The 25,416-nt window shown below is 41.4% G+C and overlaps 1 protein-coding gene across 13 annotated transcripts in view; it reads right to left on the bottom strand.

Moving 5' to 3' along the window:
- Positions 1-25,416, bottom strand: part of RAPGEF6 (Rap guanine nucleotide exchange factor 6) — a 267,271-nt gene that overhangs the window by 231,340 nt on the left and 10,515 nt on the right. For 2 of the 13 annotated variants that reach the window (XM_064275400.1, XM_023548469.2), the window contains exon 1: positions 19,293-25,407. The exons of the other annotated variants lie outside the window; for them this stretch is intronic. The gene's annotated coding sequence lies outside the window, so the exon portion shown is untranslated. Of the gene's footprint in view, positions 1-19,292; positions 25,408-25,416 lie in introns of those variants that run through there. 13 annotated transcript variants of the gene reach the window in all.

Raw genomic sequence — 25,416 nt, 5'->3', positions numbered from 1 at the left:
CTATAATCTACATGATATTGCAAAAACTCAACTGCAAAAAGACAAATAACCCAGTTAAAAAATGGGCAAAAGATATGTATAGACACTTCACTAAAGAAGACATTTAGGTAGCTAACAGATGTATAAGGAAATGTTCATGATCATTAGCCATTACAGAAATGCAGATCAAAACTACAATGAGATTTCACCTCACTCCAACAAGGCTGGCATTAACCCAAAAACCACAAAAGAATAAATGCTGGAGAGGCTGTGGAGAGACTGGAACACTTCTACAGTGCTGGTGGGAATGACAAATGGTAAAACAACTTTGGAAATCGATTTGGCGCTTCCTTAAAAAGCTAGAAATAGAACTACCATACGATCCAGCAATCCCACTCCTCGGACTATATCCTAGAGAAATAAGAGTCTTTACACGAACAGGTATATGCACACCCATGTTCACTGCGGCACTGTTTACAACAGCAAAAAATGGAAGCAACCAAGGTGCCCATCAACAGATGAATGGATAAATAAATTATGGTATATTCACACAATGGAATACTACGCATTGATAAAAAACAGTCAGGAATCTGTGAAACATTTCATAACATGGAGGAACCTGGAAGGCATTATGCTAAGTGAAATCAGTCAGTTGCAAAAGGACAAATATTGCTTAAGACCACTGTTATAAGAACTTGACAAATAGTTTAAACTGAGAAGAATACATTCTTTTGTGGTAAGGAGAGGGGGGAGGGAGGGAGGGTGGGAGAGGGGTATTCACTAATTAGACAGTAGATAAGAATTCCTTTAGGTGAAGGGAAGGACAGCACACAATACAGGGGAGGTCAACACAATTGGACTAAACCAAAAAGCTTCCTGAATAAACTGAATGTTTTGAAGGCTAGCGTAGCAGGGGCAGGGGTCTGGGGACCATGGTTTCAGGGGACATCTAAGTCAACTGGCATAATAAAATCTATTAACAAAACATTCTGCATCCCACTTTGAAGAGTGGCGTCCGGGGTCTTAAACGCTAGCAAGCAGCCATCTAAGATGCATCAATTGGTCTCAACCCACCTGGATCAAAGGAGAATGAAGAACACCAAGGACACAAGGCGATTACGAGCCCAGGAGACAGAAAGGGCCACATGAACCAGAGACTACATCATCCTGAGAACAGAAGAACTAGATGGTGCCTGGCTACAACTGATGACTGCCCTGACAGGGAACACAACAGAGAACCCTTGAGGGAGCAGGAGAGCAGTGGGACCTCGAATTCTCATAAGACCAGGCTTAATGGTTTGACTGAGACTAGAAGGACCCCAGTGGTCATGGCCCCCAGACCTTCTGTGGGCCCAGGACAGGAACCATTCCCGAAGTCAACTCTTCAGACATGGATTGGACTGGACAATGGGTTGGAGAGGGATGCTGGTGAGGAGTGAGCTTCTTGGATCAGGTGGTCACTTGAGACTATGTTGGCATCTCCTGCCTGGAGGGGAGATGAGAGGGTCGAGGGGGTTAGAAGCTGATGAAATGGACACGAAAAGAGAGAGTGGAGGGAGAGAGCGGGCTGTCTCATTAGGGGGAGAGTAATTGGGCGTGTGTAACAAGGTGTATATGGGTTCTTGTGTGAGAGACTGACTTGATTTGTAAACTTTCACTTAAAGCACAATAAAAAATATTAAATAAAAAAGTTAAACAGAGGATTTCAAAGGGTGGCTCGAGAAGACAAAGTATTATAATGACATGTGCAAAGACTTGCAGTTAGAAAACCAAAAGGGAAGAACATGCTCAGCATTTCTTAAGTTTAAAGTACTGAAGGAAAAATTCAAGCCTCGAGGTGCAATAGTGAAGGATTCTAGGGACAAAATACTGAACAATGGGACAAGATACTGAACAATGCAGGAAGCATCAAAAGAAGATGGAAGGAATACACACAGTCACTACCAAAAAAGGACTGGGTGACAGTCAACCATTTCAGGACATGATATATGATCAAGAACTGATGATGGTACCGAAGTTGTTCAAGCTGCACTGAAGACACTGGCAAAAAACAAGTCTCCAGGAATTGACAAAATACCAATTTGGATGTTTCAATAAAATGATACAGTGCAGGAAACGCTCACCCATCCATGCCAAGAAACTTGGCAGACAGCTATGTGGCTAACCGACTGGAAGAGATACATATTTATGCCTATTCCAAAGAAAGGTGATCCAACTGAATGAGGAAATTATCGAATGATATCATTAATATCTCATGCGAGCAAAATCCTGAAGATCATTCAAAAGCAGCTGCAGCAGTAATCAACAAGGAACTGCCAGAAATTCAAGCTGGATTCAGAAGAGGACATGGAATGAGGGATATCATTGCTGATGTCAGATGGATCCTGGCTGAAAGCAGAGAATACCAGAAAGATGTTTACCTGTATTTTATTGATTATGCAAAGGCTGCATGGATCATAAGAAATTATGGGCAACATTGTAAAGAATGTGAATTCCACAACCCCTAATTGTGCTCATGAGGAACCTGTACACAGATCAAGATGCAGTCATTCCACCAGGATAGGCGAATGCTGAATGGTTTAAAGTCAGGAAACGTGTGTGTTAGGGTTGTATCCTTTCATCATACTTAGTCTGTATGCTGAGCAAATAATCTGAGAAGCTGGACTATATGAAACACATGGCATCAGGATTGTAGAAAGACTCATTAACAACCTGCAATTGGCAGATGACACAACTTTGCTTGCTGAAAGCAAAGAAGACTTGAAGCACTTATTGATGAAGATCAAAGACTACAGCCTTCAGTATGGATTACACCTCAACATAAATAAAGAAAACAAAAATCCTCACAAATGGACCAATAAACCACATCATGATAAAAGGAGAAAATATTAAAGTTGTGAAGGATGTCATTTTACTGGATCCACAATCAATATCCTGGAAGCAGCAGTCAGGAAATCAAAGGACGCACTGCATTGGGCAAATCTACTGCAAAAGACATCTTTGAAGCGTTAAAAAGCAAAGATGTCACCTTGAAGACCAAGATGCGCCTGACCCAAGCCATGATGTTTTCAATCACCTCCTATGCACATGAAAGCCAGGCAATGAATAAGGAAGACCAAAGAATAATTGACGGCTTTGGATTATGAAGTTAGCAAAGAATACTGAATATACACCATGGACTGTCAAAAACAATGAACAAATATGTCTTGGAAGAAATATAGCAGAATGCTCCTTAGAAGCAAGGATGGCAAGACTTCATCTCACATACTTTGGACATGTTATCAGGAGGGTTCAGTTCCTGGAGAAGGACAACGTGCTTGGTAAAGTAGAAAAAGAGGAAGTGAAAAAGTGCTTGGTAAAGTGAAAAAGAGGAAGACTCGCAACAAGATGGACTAACATCATGGCTGCAACAATGGGCTCAAGCATAACAATGACTGTGAGGATAGCAAAGGACTAGGCAGTGTTTTGTTCTGTTGTGCATAGGGTCACTGCATGTTGGAATCAACTCGATGGCACCTAACAACAACACGTACAAAAACCTATTTTCCCCTCTCTCCTACACCTAACCGAACTGAACCCACTGCCGTCGAGTCAGTTCCGACTCATAGCGACCCTATAGGGCAGAGTAGACCTGCCCCATAGAGTTTCCACGGAGTGCCTGGAGGATGTGAACTGCCAACCTCTTCGTTAACAGCCGTAGCACTTAATCACTATGCCACCAGGGTTTCCCTCCTACACCTAGTAACCAATAGTAAACTTCAGTTTCTGTATGTTCGCCTGTTTCATGTAAGTGGGATCATACAATTTTTGTCCTTTTTTGACTGGCATTTCACTCAGCATAATGTTTTCATCCATGTAACATATATTAATAAAGACACACACACACAAATCATATCCAAAGGAGCAAAGAATAGTGAAGACCAGTGCCACCAATAAAAACACAAAGGATGCAGAGGTGTCAGTCCCTATCATAGTTTCATTTGTGTGAGCCCTGCAGAAAGCAGATGGATCCTGAAAAACTGTAGACTACCACAGAATTGACCAAATTTTAGCCCGTTTGCACAGCTGCAGTCCCATATAATACCACTGCTAGAGTGAATTAAACCTCAGGTGCTGATTTGGCAAATGCATTCTTTTCTATTCCAATTAGAAGAGAAGATCAGAAGTGGTTTGCATCAAATGGGGCAATATTAACTTACAGTTTTGCCTTAGGGCTATTGTAACTGCCCAGTCTCTGTGATAATATCACCTAAAGACATCCAAACATCCTGATCCATTACATAGATGACATCTTGCTAAATGGAGGGAATGCGCAAGAGGTGGCTGGTACAGCAGTAGTAGTAGTTATTAGTCACTGTCCAGTTAATTCCAACTCATGGTGACACTATTTGTGTCAGAGTAGAAATGTCCTCTATAGAGTTTTTAAGGCTCTGACCTTTTCAAAGCAGACTGCCAGGCCTGTCTTCCAAGCTGCCTCTGGAGGGGTTTCAACTGCCAACCCTTCAGTAGTAGTCAAGCACTTAACCATTTGCACCACCCAAGAACACCTTGATATACAAGAATCCTCGGCAAACATATACTCCAGAAGGTGAAAAATAAATTCTATGAAGATTCAAAGATCTGACACTTCAGGGAAGTTTTCAGGAGTATGATGGTCAGGGGCACGTCAAGACAACCCCTCCAAAGGAAAAAACAAAATTGTTGGGACTTCAGCTTTAGGCCAAGATGGTCTCAGGGGACATTTAGCTCAACTGGCACAACATAGTTTATAAAGAAAATGTGCTACATCCTACTTTGGTGAGTTACGTCTGGGGTCTTAAAAGCTTGTGAGCAGCCATCTAGGATGCTCCACTGTTCCCATCCCTTCGTGAACAAGGGAGAATGAAAAAAACCAAAGACACAAGGGAAAGATTAGTCCAAAGGACTAAAGGACCACAACTACCACAGCCTCCACCAGACTGAGTCCAACACAATCAGATGGTGCCCGGCTACCACCACTGACTGCTCTGACAGAGATCACGATAGAGGGTTCTGGACAGAGCTGGAGAAAAACATAGAATAAAATTCTAACTCACAAAAAAAGACCAGGCTTACCGGTCTAACAGAGACTGGAGAAAGCCCAAGACTGTGACCTCTGGAAACTCTTTTAACTCAGTACTGAAGTCACTCCCAAGGTTCACCCTTCAGCCAAAGATTAGATAGGCCCATGAAATAACAACACACGTCATTCAACCATGTATAGGAGACTAAATGGGTACATCAGCCCAGGGGCAAGGATGAGAAGGCAGGAGGGGACAGGAAAGCTGGACCAATGGAAATGGGGAACCCAAGGTAGAGAAGGGAAGAGTGTTGAAACATCGTGGGGTTGTCAACGAATGTCACAAAGCAGTATGTGTATTAACAGTTTAATGAGAAACTAATTTGCTCTGTAAACCTGCATCTAAAGCACACATGCACACACAAAAAGACAAGTTTATAAGATTAAAAAAAGATAAAAAAGAAAGACTGGACTTATCCTCCAGCCTAAAACAACTAAAAATCAAGACAAATTCTGAAACAACATTTTTCAAGGCAGTGGATGTCAGGAAACAAATGACAGCGATCCCTGAAAGAAATGAAATAAATGAAGTGATATATATGATTATCCCACCTTACCGCTTGATGGTATCCTGAGTTGAGGAGATGGAGCTGGGAGTCGGGGAGTAAAAGGTGCCTAGAATTTGGAGGACAGGAGAGCATGCTACTGGCATCTAGTAGGTAGAAGGCAGGAATGTTGCTATAATGCACAGGTCGTCCTAAAATGCACAGGACAGCCTGCTCCCCACCCCCCCCGCCCAAAAAAAACAATTATCTGGCCCAAAACGTCAATAGTGCTGATGTGCACAATTAGAGAGGATTAGAGGGGGAAATACCCGAAGCTGACACAGGACAGGAAGAGTTCCTGTCCCCCCAGCGAGAAAGAAAAAACCTCATAATTCACAATACATTGAGTAGAACACTCAGAAGCTTTTAGACTCAGTACTGAAGCAAAATTAACCCTAGATTAAACGCTACCCTGGTGCTGGATAACATAGCTTGAAAAGTAAGACCTGAAAGGATAAAACTGTTTCCAAGTTGCTTAACTGCAGAATAAATTTCAAGAATATTTGCAGGAATACAAAAATATCCAGCACATAACAAGCAAAACTCACAATCTCTAGTATTGTGAGGTGATGGGTTACCACCTAGTAAAAAGAAACCTGGCCTTTGATCTTGGGTCCTGAGAGCTGGACCACAACTGAAGCTAATGAGTGGGAGCTGAGGAGACCAACAGAGATCACCTGGGGGCCCACTGTTGACTAACCTGAGAAGGCATGATGTAAGCACGGCCACATGGGGAGGCCGATACAAACCCAAAACAAAGCCCACTGCCACTGAGTCAACTGCGACTCACAGCAACCCTACAGGACAGAGTAGAACTACTTCATAGGGATTCCAAGGCAGTAAATCTTTACAGAAGCAGATTGCCACATTCTTCCCGCACAGAGCAGCCGGTGGGTTTGAACTGCCAATCTTTTGGTTTGCAGCTGAGTGCGTTAACCACCGTACCACTAGGGCTACTTGGGAGGGTAATAAAAGCCTGGAATCCTGAGGCTCAGATAAGCTTCTTGGTTGGTGACTATACATGGGAGAGGGTAGTGTGTTCCTCTTTGGGGCATGGAAACTTCATGCTAAGACTCCTCCTAGATCTCACCCTATGTGTCTCTTCATTTGTATCCTTTTTGGTTGTTATAAATCTGTAGCTGAGTGTGGTGATGGTGGTGGTGGTGGTTGTGTGTCGTGGAGTCGATTCCAACTCACAGTAGCCCTACAGGAAAGAGAAGAACTGACCCATAGGGTTTTTGAGGCTGTAATCTTTACAGGAGCTGATTGCCAGGTTCTTTCTCCCATGGAGCAGTTGGTGGGTTTGAATCACTGACCTTTCTGCCAGCAGCCAAGTGCTTAACCATTGTACCACCAGGGCTCCTTGAGTGTGGTGTCCTGTCTGTGAATTCTGTGAGTCACTGCGGTACATCAGAGAACCCACAGGGACAGTGAGAGACAGCAGAAGCTAGCATCTGCCTATTTGGTAGTCTCACTAGCTGAAAGAGGAGGAAATGGCTGGCAATTGACTTGAACTGAGTTACTTTGGTACATAGGTACAAGCCCAAAGTGGACAGTGGCTGTGTCAGGGTCCCCAAATCCACCCATACGTTTGGTGATTTGCTAGGAGGACTCACAGGACTCAGTATATAACCGTACAACTAGGATTTATAACAGTGAAAGGTTACAAACCAATCAGCAAAGGGAAAAGGTGCATGGATCAAAGCCTATGTAGGAAACCAGGCACAAGCTGCCAGGGTCCGCTTCCATTGAAGTCACACTAAATGTGCTTGATTCCTCTAGCATCAAATTATGATATCTGTGACGCGTTGCCTATGTTGCTTCATTAGAGACTTGGTGCCTAAGGGTTTATAGGGGTCACGTAGGTATCCTCTGCCTAGCATAAACCAAAACTCCAGACTCCCAGAAGCAAAGCAAGTGTCCAGTATAAAATACATTACTTACAGTTTAGACACAGTAAACCACTCTTATCAGTTAGGGATTATAACACTCCCAAAATTCAAGTCCCCAGATCCAGCCACCAAGCGCTAACCTTGTAAGCAGTCCTGTCTAAGGATAGCAGTCTCAGGTCTGCTAGGTTAACTCCTTTTCTGCACAAGCTGCATTACAGTTACATCCAGGGTAGCTCTAAAAGGCAGAGGAAAGGGAAAATCTTCTCAAAAGGTGGTAGAGTTGTGAGTAGTGGAAAGAAGTGGCCTGAGCTGAGAATATACATAGATTTCAGGACAGTGCTCAAGGGCCTGGATGTTTACTCAGGGGCCTAGAAGGGAAAAGACTGAAAGATCAGGGACAAGGAGGTCTGGGGTAAAAACTTGGGGGAATGGGTACAAAGTGTTAGTTTTTATATTGTACCCTAATGCCCACCAAAAAGTACCAACCATTGAAAAGACACTATTTGTTTCCTAGGGCTGCCATATCAAAATACCACAAACTAGGTGGCTTATAAGAACAGAAATTTATTGTGTCACGGTTCTGGTGATCAGAAGTCCAAATCTGCATATCAGTTGGGCCATGCTCCCTCCACAGTCTTAAGAAGAAGATGCTTTTCTTGTCTCTTTCAACTTCTGGTAGCTCCAGGTGCTCCTTGCTTATAGATGCATCTTCACATTGATGTCCTTCCTATCTGCCTCTCTCTTCACTTCTTTTATCAAGGCACCACTCGGATTGGATTAGGACCCACTCTATTCCAATATGACTTCAGATTAACTCATAACATCATCAAAGACCTTTTTTCCAAACAAGGTCACATTCACAGGTACCAGGGATTAGTACTTTATTGGGGGGGGGGGGGGGGACACAATTCAATCCATAATAGGCACTGAACAACCATGTAGACAAAGTGACTTGGCCAGTTACTGTTTGCCCGCCTTTGTCATTGGACATCTCAGAATTGGCATAATGAACATGTCAACGGAGTGACCACAATGAAAAAGACACAGGCTACACATGGGCCCGAAAGAACTAATTCCCATTTACCAAGGTCTACATAATAACTAGTGGTGTCTCTGAATGTCCAACCTGTCAACAACAGAGACCAACACTGGGCCTCTGATATGATTCTACTCCTTTAGGAGACCAAGCACTCATCGGTAGGAAGTCAAACACATCATCAGGTCCCTCCTATCCCAGAAGCCCTGGTGGTTCATTCTCACAAAGATACCTGTTCTAGGTTTGGATTAGCCTTTCCTACCTCAGAGCCTCGGTCAGCATCTGGGACTATATGGGGGCTTATGGAATGCCTGAACCACAGGAATGGAATTACACACAACAAAGAGTCCAACTACTAGGCCCAATTCACAGCAAAAGCGGTGCAGGGGAGAGCCTATGACAATGGGACCACTATTCATATCACTGTACCACACCATCCAGAAGCAACTGGCCTTACAGAACACTGACACACCCTTCTAAAGATACAGCAAAACACTAGCTTGAGGGCAACTATCTGAAAGAATGGGATGCGATCCTTTAGCATGCAGAGTATGAATCCTTTAGTATCAAGGACCTCTACATGGTACTGTGTCACCAACAGGAAGAATACATGAGCCCAGAATAAAGGAGTGGAAGCAGGAGTTGCTCAGCTATTATGGCTCCCAATGACCCAATAAAGGATTTTGTGATTGCCATCCCTGTAACTTGAGGCTTGAATTTTTTCTTCAGTTCTTTCAGCTTGAGAAATGCCAAGTGTGCTCCTCCCTTTTGGTTTTCCATCTCCAGCTCTTTGCACATGTCATAATACTTTACTTTGTCTTCTAGAGCCACCCTTTGAAATCTTCTGTTCAGCTCTTTTACTTCATCAATTCTTCCTTTTGCTTTAGCTGGTCAACGTTTCAGAGCAAGTTTCAGAGTCGCCTGACATTCATCTTGGTCTTTTCTTTCCTGTCTTTTCAATGACCTCTTGCTTTCTTCATGGATGATGCCCTTCCACAACACATCCGGTCTTTGGTTACCAGTGTTCAATCCGTCAAATCTGTTCTTCAGATGGTCTCTAAATTCAGGTGGGATATACTATAAGTCATATTTTGGCTCTCATGGACTTCCTCTGATTTTCTTCAGTTTCAGCTTGAACTTGCATAAGAGCAATAGATGGTCTGTTCCACGGGTGGTACCTGGCCTTGTTCTGACTGATGATATTGAGCTTTTCCACTGTCTCTTTCCACAGATGTAGTCAGTCTGATTTCTGTGTCTTCCATCTGGCGAGGTCCATGTGTATACTCACCATTTATGTCAGTGAAAGAAGGTATTTGCAATGAAGAAGTCGTAGGTCTTGAAAAATTCTATCATTCGATCTCCGGCACTGTTTCTATCACCAAGGCCATATTTTCCAACTACTGATCTTTCTTCCTTGTTTCCAACTTTTGCATTCCCTTCGCCAGTAATTATCAATGCATCTTGACTGCATGTTTGATCAATTTCAGACTGCAGCAGCTGATCAAAATCTTCTATTTCTTCATCTTTGGCCCTAGTGGTTGGTGCGTAAATTTGAATAATAGTCGTATTAACTGGTCTTCCTTGTAGGCGTATGGATATTATCCTATCACTGACAGCACTGTACTTCAGGATAGATCTTGAAACGTTCTTTTTGACCCTGGATGCAACACCATTCCTCTTCAACTCGTCATTCCCAGCGTAGTAGGCTATATGATTGTCCGATTCAAAATGGCCAATACCAGTCCATTTCAGCTCCCTAATCCCTAGGATATCGATGTTTATGCGTTCCATTTCGTTTTTGACAATTTCCAATTTTCCTAGATTCATGCTTTGTATATTCCAGGTTCCGATTATTAATGGATATTTGTAGCTGTTTCTTCTCAGTTTGAGTCGTGCCACATCAGCAAATGAAGGTCCTGAAAGCTTTACACCATCCACGTCATGAAGGTCGACTCTACTTTGAGGAGGCAGCTCTTCCCCAGTCATCTTCTGAGTGCCTTCCAACCCGGGGGGCTCATCTTCCAGCACTATTATCAGGCAATGTTCCACTGCTATTCATAAGGTTTTCACTGGCTAATGCTTTTCAAAGTAGACTGCGGGTCCTTCTTCCTAGTCTGTCTTAGTCTGCAAGCTCAGCTGAAACCTATCCTCCACGGGTGGCCCTGATAGTACCTGAACACTGGTGGCACAGCTCCCAGCATCACGGCAACATGCAAGCCCCTATAGTATGACAAACTGACAGACAAGAGTTGCTATAGTGAAGGATTCTATGGGGAAACTATTAAATGATGCAGAAGCATCAAAAGATGATGGAAGGAATACACAGAGTCATTATACCAAAAAGAATTAGTCAATGTTCAACCATTTCAAGAGGCAGCATATGAGCAGGAACTGACGGTACTAAAGGAAGAAGTCCAAGCTGCTCTGAAGGCATTGGCGAAAAACAAGGCTCCAGGAATTGATGGAATATCCACTGAGATGTTTCAACAAACGGATGCAGCACTGGAGGTACACATTCATCTATGCCAAGAAATATAGAAGACAGCTTCCTGGCCAACTGACTGATTCATGCATATTCCCAAGAAAGGTGATCCAACCAAATGTGGAAATTATAGAACAATATCATTAATATCACTCACAAGCAAAATTTTGCTGAAGATCATTCAAAAATGGCTGCACCAGTATATCAACAGGGAACTGCCAGAAATTCAGGCTGGTTTCAGAAGAGGACATGGTGTCAGGGATATCACTGCTGATGTCAGATGGATACTGGCTGAAAGCAGAGAATACCAGAAGGATGTTTACCTGTGTTTTACTGACCATGCAAAGGCATTCGACTGTGTGGATCATAACAAATTATGGATAACATTGGGAAGAACGGCAATTCCAGAACACTTAATTGTGCTCGTGAGGAACCTTTACATAAATCAAGAGGCAGTTGTTTGGACAGAACAAGGGGATACTGATTGGTTTAAAGTCAGGAAAGGTGTGCGTCAGGGTTGTATTCTTTCACCATACCTATTCAATCTGTATGCTGAGCAGATAATACAAGAAGCTGCACTATATGAAGAAGAACAGGGCATCAGGATTGGCGGAAGACTTATTAACAACCTGCGCTATGCAGATGATACAACCTTGCTTGCTGAAAGTGAAAAGGACTTACCTGAAGCACTTACTAATATAGATCAAACCCACAGCCTTCAGTATGGATTGCACCTCAACATAAAGAAAATAAAAATCCTCACAACTGGACCAATAAGCAACATCATGATAAACAGAGCAAAGATTGAAGTTGTGGAGGATTTTATTTTACTTCAATCCACAATCAACAGCCATGGAAGCAGCAGTCAAGAAATCAAAAGACGCACTGCATTGGGTAAATCTGCTCCAAAGGACCTCTTCAAAGTCTTGGAGAGCAAAGATGTCACCTTGAAGACTAAGGTGCCCCTGATCGGAGCCATGTTATTTTGAATCTCATCATATGCATGTGAAAGCTGGACAATGAATAAGGAAGACCAAAGAAGAACTGACGTCTTTGAACTCTTGTGTTGGCGAAGAAAATTGAATATACCATGGACTGCCAAAAGAACGAACAAATCTGTCTTAGAAGTACAACCAGAATGCTCCTTGGAAGCAAGGATGGCGAGACTGCATCTTACATACTTTGGACATGTTGTCAGGAGGGATTAGCCTCTGGAGAAGGACATCATGTTTGGCAAAGTACAGGGTCAGCGGAAAAGAGGAAGACCCTCAACGAGGTGGACTGACACGGTGGCTGCAACAATGAGCTCAAGCATAAGAAGGATTTTAAGGATGGCGCAGCACCGGGCGGTGTTTTCGTTCTGTTGTGCATAGGGTTGCTATGAGTCGGAACCGACTCGACGGCACCTAACAACAATGACATCATCCCTGCAACACTGGGCACTGCAGGTTTGGAGGTCTTGGTGCTAAAGGGCACATATTCTTGTCAAGGGACACAGCAAGTTACAAGTTACAGCTGCCACCAGGGCACTTTAAACTCCTGGGCCCAAGGATCAGCAGGCGAGAAGAGGAGTTGTCATCCAGAAAGAGGTTTAACTGACTCTGATCAGCAGGTGGAAGGCAGCTTTTATACAATAGGGATAGGAAAAAAATATATGTGGAACCCAGACGGTCCACCTGGGTGCCTCCTGAGACTCCCTTACTGTGACCAGACACAGGCAGTGACATCAGCCTGAGAAGAATATGATTAACAAAGGATTCAGAACTCGCAGTAAAGAAGGTTTGGGTCATACCATCAAGTAAGCCACTGTGACCTGCTAAGGTGATCTGAGGGTGAGGAGAATTGAGGAAAGATGAGGCAAGAGAAGACGAGTACTACTTGCAGCCCTGAGGTCAACTGTAGCAATGAGAGCTGTAGTTCTTCCCACTAGCATCCCTCCTCCAAGTTTCTTCTCAGAAAAGATGTTGATGGGAACCATGGAGGAGGTGCTCCCTGAACTTCGAAGGTGGGAAAGAACTAGGTCTGAACTTGCAAAGGGTAAACTCAGGTGATCCTGAAAATGTACCTGTCAGATCTCCGACTACCAGGAGAAAAACTGACCAAAGGCCTCTGCTACTGTGCTCTGTAATTCATCACCATGTCTGCACTAAGGTCAAGCTTCTCATAGGGTGCTCCCAACAAATGACTGTGCCTGGCTGGGACATTAAGGCAAGCCTATTCCTGGGAGACCTGGGACTCTGATGGATTCAAGGATTTCCCTCCACTGTGCTATACTTTCACAGAGCTGCACTGCAGTTTAAGACTCTTCCACCCAATCTTACTTTTCTCTCTCATTCACAAGGGTCACATCAGCATCCTGGTCTGACTGCTCTCCCAGCCTCTCCCAGCACTCTCCATTTTCACATCTAATCCCATCTTTACGTCTACTTCTTATAGAATCCAGAATAATACAAACATTTGTAGTATGCAGTAGAGAAATTTTCTATACTTTTTGCTGGATTTATTCCTAAGGAATGTTTTTTATGCTACTGTAAATGGTATTATTTTTCTAAACTTTAGGGTTTTTGTTTGTTTGTTATTGGTTTACATAATCCATTTGATTTTGTATACTGAACTTGAATCCAATGATCTTGCTAAAGTACTCAATAACTTCTCATAGTCTGTAGATTCTTTTGATTTTCTACATAAGCAATAGTATCGCCTTTTTAATGAAGACAGTATTATTTTTTCCTTCACAATCTATATACTTTTTTTTAATTTACTTTTCTTCACTAGTTGCATGAGCTAGAACTCAAAACAATGGCCATAGTAGGTGTGGCCATACGCTACAATCAAAGTAGACTGGACTACACCCTTTGAGAATGATGGCACCAGTAAGAGTAATCATAACCTGGGCAGATACCCACAAAATGCATATTTGATGGAAATGAGCTTGTTATTTTTTATATCAAAACAATTTTGCTTTAGTTGCAAGCAAGTTCTGAAAGCTGTAATATACAGAGGTTATGATCTGGCAAACAAAATCAGAACTCCCTGTAAGCTGTCCTTGTGTCGAGGCATTCCTGAATTTTCTGAGACTCTCCATTTATGTCATTATAATTTACTCTGTTCTCAAGTCAGAGGACATTTTTGGTATATTATCATTGATGCTGTGAATATATGACACAGAATTAGGAATTCACTTTTTAATCTTTAAAATATAAGAATACTGTTCACAAGGCTTGAAGTATATACATGGTTCTCTAGTTCTCTGCCTGTAGAGAGACTGGCAAGAGTTTATCACTTTAAATTCCAAAAACCCTTCAAAAAATTTTAAACTTTACCCAGTTGTTTGCCTTCAATCTCCTTATTTCAGAGGTACAATTTGGCCAAATGAATGCGGTTTTCCAACAGCATGTATAAAGTAGCTGGATGGACTTGAATGAACATTATTTATATTATTCATACCAGGGACAGGCAAACTTTTATGAAGTTTGGTAAGTATAAAGACAGCAGGTATTTCAGGTTTTGTGTGCAATATGGTTTTGGTGACAACTATTTGACTCTGCTGTTGTAGCATGAAAATAGCCACGGGCAGTAGTTAAACAAGCAGGTGTGACTGTTCCAGTAAAACTTTATTTACAAAAAAAGGTAGTAGGCCAAATTTCAAACAGAACAAGGGGATACTGCGTGGTTTAAAATCAGGAAAAGTGCGTGTCAGGGTTGTATCCTTTCACCACAATTATTCAATCTGTATGCTAGGCAAACAATCTAAGAAGCCAAGCTATATGAAGAAGAATGCACCATTAGGTTTGGAGGAAGACTGATTAACAACCTGCGATATGCAGATGACACAATTTTGCTTGCTGAAAGTAAAGAGGACTTGAAGCATTTATACTGATGAAGATCAAAGACTACAGCCTTCAGTATGGATTACACCTCAATATAAAGAAAACAAAAATCCTCACAAAGGGACCAATAAGCAACATCATTATAAACAGAGAAGATACTGAAGTTGTCAAGGATTTCATTTTACTTGAATCCACAATCAACACCCACGGAATCAGCAGTAAAGAAATTAAGCGACGTATTGCACTGGGCAAATCTGCTGCAAAAGACCTCTTTTTAAGTGTTGAAAAGCAAAGATGTCATGTTGAGGACTAAGGTGTGCCTGACCCAAGCCATGGTGTTTTCAATAATCTCATGCACGCAAAAGCTGGACAGTAAATAAGGAAGACATAAGAAGAATTGGTATCTTTGAATTATGATACTGACAAAGAATACTGAATGCACAATGGACTGCCAAAGGAAGTACAGCCAGAATGCTCCTTGGAAGTGAGGATGGTGAGATTTTGTCTTACATACTGTGGACATGTTATTAGGAGGGACCAGTGTCTGGAGAAGGACATAATATTTGGTGAGGCAGAAAGAAGGTCAGCAAAAAAGAGGAAGATCCTCAACAAAATGGACTGACAGTGGCTTCAACAACAGGCTCAAATATAGCAATGACTGTGAGGATGGTGGAGGACCAGGCAGTGTCTCATTCTGTTGTACATAAGGTCACTATGAGTCGGAACTGACTCGACGGCACCTAAAACAACAGGGTCAAATTTGGCCCACAGGCCATAGTTTGTTGACCTATGATTAAAAATATTTACCAAGGGGTAGAATGTTTTGGAAAAGAATAGCAAGAATGGGTGCATAACTTGAAGAATGTAATCAATGTCACTGAACTGTACATGTTTAAATTGCTGAGATGCCATAAGTTTTGTTATATATATTTTCACCATACACACACACACGCACACACAAAAATGGACCAAGGAAGTTGAGTCACGAATAAACCTCTTTTTGGAGAATCCCCTACTTTTATGAGTTTTGGTGGGGTTCTGCCTCCTACCAGGGAAGCTGTAAACACCAGATTTTTGTTTTCCAGCCTTCCATACAACTAGGGCATAGGCAAATGATCCAAGCACTACCAATCCAACACACCCACCCCAGACTTTAAATCAGAAGCTAGTGATACCAAAGAGCAAGAACTGCAAAGAATCCACTTTGGCAGCTGGTAGGAGCAGCAGGGTCTGCCAGCCTATGCAGTGTGCAGTACAGGCACTCAGCAGCCCAAGGTGTGGCATATGGTGTGCAGTGCTATTAGCAATAGTATCTTCCCAAATCCATGATAGGGAGTATGAACTAGCCCCATGATAGGGAGTATGAACTACCTCCAAGTCTAGTTCCCCAGTCCTCCCAGCAATTCTATAGCTACCTAATGTCAGTTTAATAACCCCCCTTTCTTTAAACTGACCAGAATTGGATTCTGTGTCATGTAAATAAGAACCCTGAAAGAGACCTTGGACCAGTAGCATAGGCATCACTTGGGAACTTCGTAGAAAGTTCAAATTCTCAGGCACCACCCCAGGCCTAGAGAATCAAAATCTCTGGAAATGGGGCCCATCAACTGCTGCTTAAAAAACCCTGCAAATGATTTTGATGTACACTTAAGTTTGAGAACCAATGGTTTATAGGTAGGCTCTATATCACTATGTTATTTGCTTGATAACTTATTAAAGAAATGGGAAATAAGCACTGAGATTTCTAAGAAAACTTGGTCCCTTAAGTGCACCTGGTATGAGGGTCACAAGACTCTAAGTATTCATGAAAAGACAGAAAATAACCTCCTAGAACAAAGGATGGTTATAGTGGCAAGCTGATCAATGCTTTCTTTCATATAATGTGGGTGGTTATATTCTGTTGACATGGAGCAGAAAGTAGTTGTTGACTGTGTAAGGCTGGGCCTGGAAAGGAATTTCTTGTGGCTTTTGTACCAATCATCTCTGAGGACGGGCTTGTGGTACTGCACTATCTGTTAGGCACTGCACTATATTAGGCTCTTGGTGTATCTGAGATCAATAAAATCTATTAAGTGCCGCACCCCCCAAAGCCCCCTTGCCAAAAAAAGAACCCCAACAAAAGCAGACCTGAGACCTGACAGACATTTCTTGGTACAAAAAAACTTTATATGGCAGATTCAAGGTGATACTAATAATTTATGCAGCGTGTACTTGAAAGCTACCCCATGAAGCTTGAAAGAGGGAAGTCAGGAGGAAGATGGAAAAACCAGGAAACCATGACATCTCAGATCAGTAATACCTAAATCAGCCATGGTTCTGTAACTCCAACAACAAAACACTGTAGACATTACCCAGGGGCATCAAAAGAACCAAACCAAAATCAAACCTACTGCCACCAAGTTGTTCCTACTCATAGTGACTCTATAGGATGGAGCAGAATTGCCCTATAAGGTTTCCAAGGCTGTAATCTTTACAGAAGCAGACTGCCACATCTTTCTGCTACAGTGTGGCTAGTGGGTTCAAACTACAACCTTTCGGTTAGCAGCCAAGCACTTTAACCACGGTGCCACCAGGGTTCATTAGAATCAAAACCAGAAAAACCGAACCCATGGCTATCAAGTTGATTCCAACTCATAGCGACCCTCAGGACAGAGCAGAACTGCCCCACAGGGTTTCCAAGGAGTGGCTGGTGGATCTGAACTGCCAACCTTTTGGTTAGCAGCTGAGCTCTTAGCTACTGCACCACCAGGGCTCCATTAGGAGAGCAGACATCTAGAATTACCATGTCATTGTTGTGTGCTGTCGAGTTGATTCCAACTCATGGTGACGCTATAGGATAGAGTAGAACTGCCCCAAAGATTTCCTAGGCTGTAATTTTTTTGGGTTTTTTTTTTGTTTACTCTTTTCTCCTATTGAGTGGCTGGTGCGTTTGAACTGTCAACCTTTCGATTACCAAACGTGTTCTTAACCACCAGTGCTACTTAGAATTATCATATGACCCAACAGTTACACTCCTAGATATAAACCTAAAAAACCAAACCCAGTGCCGTCGAGTCGATTCCGACTCATAGCGACCCTATAGGACAGAGTAGAACTGCCCCATAGGGTTTCCAAGGAGCGCCTGGCAGATTTGAACTACCAGCCTCTTGGTTAGCAGCTGTAGCACTTAACCACTATGCTACCAGGGTTTCCACTCCTAGATATACATATATATACACACACACATACATATATATACACATACACACACCCAAAAGAACTGAAAGCAGGAATGCAAACAAATACTTCTAAAACCAATGTTCACTGCAACACTATTCACAACAGCCAAAAGGTGGAAATAACCTAAATGTCCATCAACACATGAACAGATAAACAAAATGTGGCATATACATACAATGGACTATTACTCAGCCATAAAGAGAAATGAAGTCCTGATGCATGCTACAACATGGATGAACCCTGAAAACACTATACTGAGTGAAATGTCAGTCACAAAAGGACAAATATTATATGATTCCACGTATGTGAGCTATCTAGACTAGGCTAGTGTATAGAAATCAAAGTTTATTAGTGGTTACCAGGGGCGGGTGGGACGGAGAAGGAAAGGAAGACACCGAAGGTACAATGAGTTTCTGTATGGGTGATGGAAAAAGTTGGAAATGGATAGTGGTGATAGTTGCACAGCGTGATGAAGGTAATGTCGCTGAACCGTGTATGTAGAAAATGTTGAAATGGCGAATGTTTCATTACATATATTTGTAGCACGATAATAATAAAAAAAAAGAATGGGCACCCACTCAGGATTAGGGAATAAAATAATGGGTTCCACCTGGGCAAAAAAGGGAGGCAGAGGAGGGAGTGGTCATGATTCAGTACTTCCTGCAATAGGTCAGTCATACCCTCTCAGCCAATCAGTGATGTGAGCGAAAATCTGCAGGCTGAGGTGGGTGGGGCCATCACCATCCTATGACAAAGAGGCTCTGTTTTCACATCCTTCAAACAATCCATGCTTGTAACTTTCACTATAGATATATTCTGTAGGTTTTTCAATTTCACTGTTAAGTGAACATCAGTATTCACAGCACTGTAGATATGAGGAATTAATAATTCTTTTAAAAATGCAAGTCTAATTAGGCAGAATTTCATACCCTTGCTCAGTTTTACAATGTTTTGCCAAGCAGAGTGCTGCTTCCAGAAACTCCATCTCCCAATTCTGCTGGTTGCTATGCCACAGACACTTAGAAAACCAATCAAAGCACAGGCAACTCAAACAGGGATGGTTACAGCAATTTTGTACTTTTCTATTTCTTAAAAGTCTAAAACTAGCCAATTTCTTATCTATAATATACTTATCACATACAATTTTCAATAAAACACCAACTACCCAAAATATTCATTAACCAAGATTTTTTATGTACTGTCTTTTTTACCTGGAAAACAAGTCCATCCCAACAGTGTCAACAATGAAAAAATTCTCAAGGTAGATCTCAGTGTCAGTATAGATTCAACCTCATCATAGACACATTCTGTAGCTATGATGCTGCAATGAAAACTGATGCTGAAGAATCTTCTCCCCATCAGTTGGGAGACAGCTTAATGATGTGAATAAAAACTTGGTCTCTGAAGCAGTCCTGGGTTCCAATTTTGCCTCTATCAGTTAATAACTGTAACCTTGGATAATTTGTTTAAAGTTTATTACCTAAAATGGGAATGATAAAATACCTTTAAACATAAAGTAAAATAATGCTTACGAAATATACAGCACAGAGACTGCCACATAGTAACCAGTTAACAAATGTCTGTATTATATATTTATATTATAAAAATACAAAACACAATTATTTTCAGCAAATAATTAACACTTTTTTAAATGTTTTCAACAATGTCCCAGAGTGGACAAGATCATATTTTAAACATTTTAAATAGGGAAGCTCATTCCATTGGTTTTCTCATCCACTAAGGTGTAAATAGTAAGAACTAGAAAACACAAACACAACACAGCTCTAGCCCATACCTGTAACCCAGACCCTGGTTTCTAAATACCATTTCTGACAAAAAGGAACCAGGGTTCCTTGGATAAATAGCTGATCTCAAGACTACGGCAAGGAAAGTACAAGTCTGGAACATCTTGTTGTGCCAGAAAGTAAGGAAATACTCAAAGGACTAGTATGATCATGCCAAAAGGGGGTCCCACTGGCTAAACCTGAGACAATCTAACAATCAAAAAGAATAACGACAATATTGAATTCAAAAATAATCCTTGAATTCATAGTGATACACAAGAGAAAAGGAAGGAAGAAAGAGGAAAGGTGGGGAATGCTTTTCTATATAAGAGAATGTTGTTGGCTGCCGTTGAGTCAGCCCCCAACTCACAGTAACCCCATCCATACACAATAGAACCAAACGCTGCCCAGTCCTCCGCCATTCCCACGATCAGCTGCAGATTTGGACCGTTGTGAGGTACAGGGTTTTCACTGGCTGATTTTCTAAAGTAAATCGCCAGGCCTTTCTTCCTAGTTTGCCTTACTCTGGAAGCTCCACGGAAACCTAATCAGCATCACAGCAACATGCAAGCCTCTACTGGCAGATGGGTAACGGCTGCACATGAGGTGCATTGGCTGGGAATCAAATCCAGGTCTCTGGAAGGTGATAATTCTACCACTGAACCCAAAACTCATTGCTGTCAAGTCAATTCTGACCCATAGCGACCCTATAGGACAGAGAAGAACTGCCCCATAGGGTTCCCAAGGCTGTAAATCTTCATGTAAGCAGACTGCCACATCTTTCTCCTGCAGAGTGGCTGGTGGATTCGAACCACCAACCTTTTGCTTAACAGCCAAGGACTTTAACCACTGTGCTACCAGGACTCCCTAAACAGAAGAATACCAGCTAATAAATATACAGGGAATTACAGAATTAGAAAATTACTACTCTGCAATAGCAAAGCAATAGTAAATTTAGTTCATCTGTGAATGCTAAAGCCACTAAGTGTAATGTTGGAGAACAGGATATTTACACATTCTCCAAGTATCACCTCACAGATCACTTATAAATTATAGCGGGGAAAGGGTACCTCTACAACAGAAGGATAAAAGATCAAATTTAGCATCTCCAATAATTTATCTCCTGATGTGGCAGAATGGAAAGTACAGAGCACCATCTATGTAATTTCTCACCCCCAAAATTATTTAACCTGAATTTAATCATGAGGAAAAAAATCAGATGAATCCAGATTATGCTACATTCTGTAAAGCAGCTGGCCAGACTCTTCAAACATCAATATCATGAAAGAAAGAAAAAGGCAGATGGACTGCTCTAGGTTAAACACTAAAGAGACATGACAACCAAATGTGATGTACGCTGACTGGATTTCATATTGAAAAATAAAACTATAAGAGACATATCTTGGAGATAAATTGATGAGGAGTGAGGTGTCATCGACTTACTTTCAAATGGTTTAGTAAAATAAAGTATATACGGAAGAGAGGGAGATAACATAAACATGGCAAAAGTACAAACTCTTAGTGAACCGTGTATGATAAAGGGTACTATTCTTCCCATGGTTCCGTAGTTTCACATTTTTCAAAATAAAAGAGGGTAAGAACGCATGATTATTTCCTGCTTTTCTGATGTGGTGACAGATATTTTTAGCTTTTCTTAAATTTCAAGTCTCCACCTGCATTCTTTTTTTAGTATCTTTTCTCATGCGTGCCAATCACCACCATATGCTGTTCTCTGCCTATGACAAACTGCTTCCAGGAATGCTCTCTGGCGAAGTCTGACAACTCTGGATACTTCCTGACAGTGGATACCTCATTCTGTCACTACGTTATGATCTAGTCCTTTTTGTTGTTGTTGTTGTTGTTAAAGATTTGAGTATACGCTTCTAATAATAAGCTGGAGATTCTTATTTGTAGGTTAGAATACATTAACTAACTAAACTACTTGAAAATTACATTTTATTAGTAAAAACTCTCTAACACTACAAAATTATACTCTGGAATTTTAAGTTTTAGAAATAAAAGTTCCAAACGATATACTTTAGATACAGTTGTTCAGCTGACTCCAACTCATGGCGATCCCATGTACAAGAGAATGAAACGATACCCAGTCCTGCATCATCCTCACAATCACCGGCATGCTCAAGTCCATCACTGTGACTATTGTGCCAAGCCATTTCACAGAAAAAAAAAAACAGCCACTGAAAACCTTACGGAGAAAAGTTCTATTCAACACACATGGGATCGCCAAGAGTCAGAATTGACCTGATGTCCACTGGATTTTTTTTTTTTTGGCTTCCTGCTCTAGCTGCTCCTTCTAAAGTCTCCTTCAGAGGCTTCTCTTTCTTTTCTTTCTTCCTTAAATGTTTTTGGAACATTTTCACCTGGGTGACCCATCAGTATCTCAAGTATAATACGTCCAAAATTAAATTCATTATCTACACCCCGACATGCACCTTGCTCATAGGTTCCCTGATATAAGTGGCAGTGCCTGCCTTGCAGAAGTTCCTGGGTGGTGCAATGGTGAAGTATTCGACTACTAACCGGAAGGTTGGCAGTTCGGATCCACCCAGAGGTGCCTCAGAAGACAGGCCTGGCAATCTGCTTCTGAAAGATCTCAGTCTTGAAAACCCTATGGAGCAGTTCTACTCTGTACACATAGGGTGGCCAAGGGTTGGAACAGACTCAGTGGTAACTAAAAACCACCACCACCACCCACCTTTAATGGATCTGGCCAGAATCCTGTCAATTCTTCATTCTAAATATCTCTATTCCCCACTCCAACTACAGCAATTTAGGAGTTCGTGATTTCTCACTGGATAACCGAAAACAACCTTCTTGCCTCCAGACTGACCCTTGTAATCCACTCTTCACACTGCTGCCACAGTGGATTCTGACCATGCCTCCAGCCTCATCTATTTTACTACTAACCCATGTCCCAATATTATGACTGACCAGGCAACATGTACGTGCCAATCTCTCTCATCTCATGGCCTTGGCACAAGCTGTTCCCTCTACAGAAAACACATACTACCCCTTCTTTACCTAATGTTTACATAATCTACTGTTAAACAACTCAGGGTTCCTTTTTCCAAAACGTGTCTGACACCTACCTACCCTTGTAACCCTCAAAACAACCTTCCTATAAACTCCTGAACACCAGATATTTACAACTATCACATTACCTAATCAGGCTGTATTTTTATTGTCTGTGTACTTGTTATACATATCTTCTTCCCTGGTGACTGAACTATCTTTTTACATCTCTTGTCCCTGGTACTTAAAAAGCTGTTGAAAAAATATTTACCACACAAACGTTTATTAAGCAGTCTTCCTCAGAACAAGCATGTATTCTATTCTGCCTCAGAGTCATTTAACAAGCCCATAAGTAATCCAAACCCCAATCTAGGTATTTGTGACACACAAACTTAATAATAAATTTTTTTTTTACTGCGATGAACCCTTCTTGTATTAATTGAATCCTTTTAAAAAGCCAAACTAGAATAGGCTAGCATCCTCTGAAGACAGAAGTACAAGTTATAAATGGTACAGATCCCATACCAGGTACATTCATTTTCATTTTAGATAAAACTTGACAATTATTAATTCTCATTAAATTGACACAGGCACTGTACTTATATAGCACTCAAGACTAGTATGAACAAAGGGCATTTATTTAGGAAAATATTAAGCATCTGTTTACATGTCACTATATAAACAAAAGTTCAAAGTTTAAAATGCAGCCTGAAATTCAATGTTCTTATAAAGAGAAAGCAGTAGGTACCACTGGACTGAGAAGCTCTGGTGGCGCAACAATGAGATGCTTGGTTGTTAACTGAAAGGTTGGTGGTTAGAACCCTTCCAGCAACTCCGCAGAAAAAAGATCTACTGATCTGCCTCTGTAACGGTTACAGCCAAGAAAACCCTATGGGCGAACTTCTACTCTGTCAGATAGGGTCACTATGAGTTGGAATTGACTCAATGGCATCCAACAACAGCTAGATTAGGGAAGTCACTGATGAGTAATGTGACCTTGAGCAAGCTATTTCACCTCTGTGGAGTTCAGTTCCTTTAATATGTAACTCATATTTCACTAGCTTTTGACCCCAGCTAAAGTATTTACAGGAGTGTTGCATATGTTCACAAATGCTAGGCAGTGCAGCTACTTCTAGTATGTACTAACTGTCCTGTGCAATGAGCTACACTATCTGCACAGCCCTCCAGATGCCAAAGTTTCAATTTTTGGCAAAACAGTGGAGGATGTTTCTATCCCTCATTGGAGTTACACTCAAAAAGGACATCAAGTAGGTGTTGCTTATGCCCCCAAAACCTTGAGTTTTTAATAAAGTGGATCATTCAGTTTTTATTTACAGGGGCTCAGTAAACCTTACGGTCCAAGGCAAATATAAACCACAACGCTACAGAGCTCACACTCACTCTATCCCTTCTAAGACCAGGACTTCGTCACACAGTCAAGCTCATTTTGCCTGGCTGCTCTTCCGCTTAGGAGAAGAAGTCTCTCCCAGGGTAGCTCCTCAGTCTCGGAAACAAAATCTTAGTGTTCCGACTCCAGGATGGTCAAAGATTTATCTCAAATTGGGAATCTCCAATACACATAAAATAAGGTACCCAGAAGAGATGCTTTATAGCAAAGGCCCCACCCAGATCTAATAGTCCCTTTCTAATCAACTGGGTTTACAAATAAAGGCCAGGAGCATAAGCAAGTTCTTTTACTTGCCAGGAAACTCTCTGAATGTGCATCTGCTGTAGAAATGCACAAAAGAATCTTTGTTCTGCCACCCTCAGGGATGTGCACAGTGACTCACTCAGATATGACTCAAGAACAACGGTGCTCTTTCGCCAACTCAGAAAAAATAACCTCTTCAAGTGCACAAGTGCATATTTAAAGAACATTATTCTAAACTCTGAAACAGATTAATAAATGACTACAAGAATACTAAAGTTTACATTTTTTCAGGCCTATCTAGCTCGAACTTTTAGTAACAAAAATAAGCTTTTTTTTTTTTTAAATCATTTTCTGATTGTAAGTAGACAATTAGCACCTATCCGAATAAGTAATTTTTGCTCCTCAAAAGTTTTAGATCATCCGGTGAAAAAGCATGAAAAATTAAAACTTGTGGTTATCCGTATTTCTTGGTGAGGTTTCCTGCAAATGTGTTTGAAGTCATACAGAAAATAAGTTCCTGTTCCAAAACAGGACCAAGTTTCCTCCAAGTGAATTATCTTTGAAGAATTGCCAGGTAAAACACACAGTTTATTTATGGTAATTGTATGTTATTTATATTTTAATGAGAATATTAATGGCAAGCTTTGCCCTCTTGTGAAATTTCATCAGTCTCTTTATCCCAGCAATAGATATCACTACTAGAATTTTAGGGGAACTGCATTTTCCACATTCATTTTCTTTTCTAAGGTCATTTACTCTACAAATATTTGGATACCTACTATGCACCAAGTATCGCATGATAGGCGTGAAGTGTTGAGTCAACTGTCCATAAAGAACTTAAAGTTCAGCCAGGGAGACAAACATACA

This window comes from Loxodonta africana, chromosome 2 (genome assembly GCF_030014295.1).
Source record: "Loxodonta africana isolate mLoxAfr1 chromosome 2, mLoxAfr1.hap2, whole genome shotgun sequence".
NCBI lineage: Eukaryota > Metazoa > Chordata > Mammalia > Proboscidea > Elephantidae > Loxodonta > Loxodonta africana.
The sequence above is the reverse complement of the archived record's forward strand: the minus strand, read 5'-3'. Positions and strand labels throughout refer to the sequence as shown.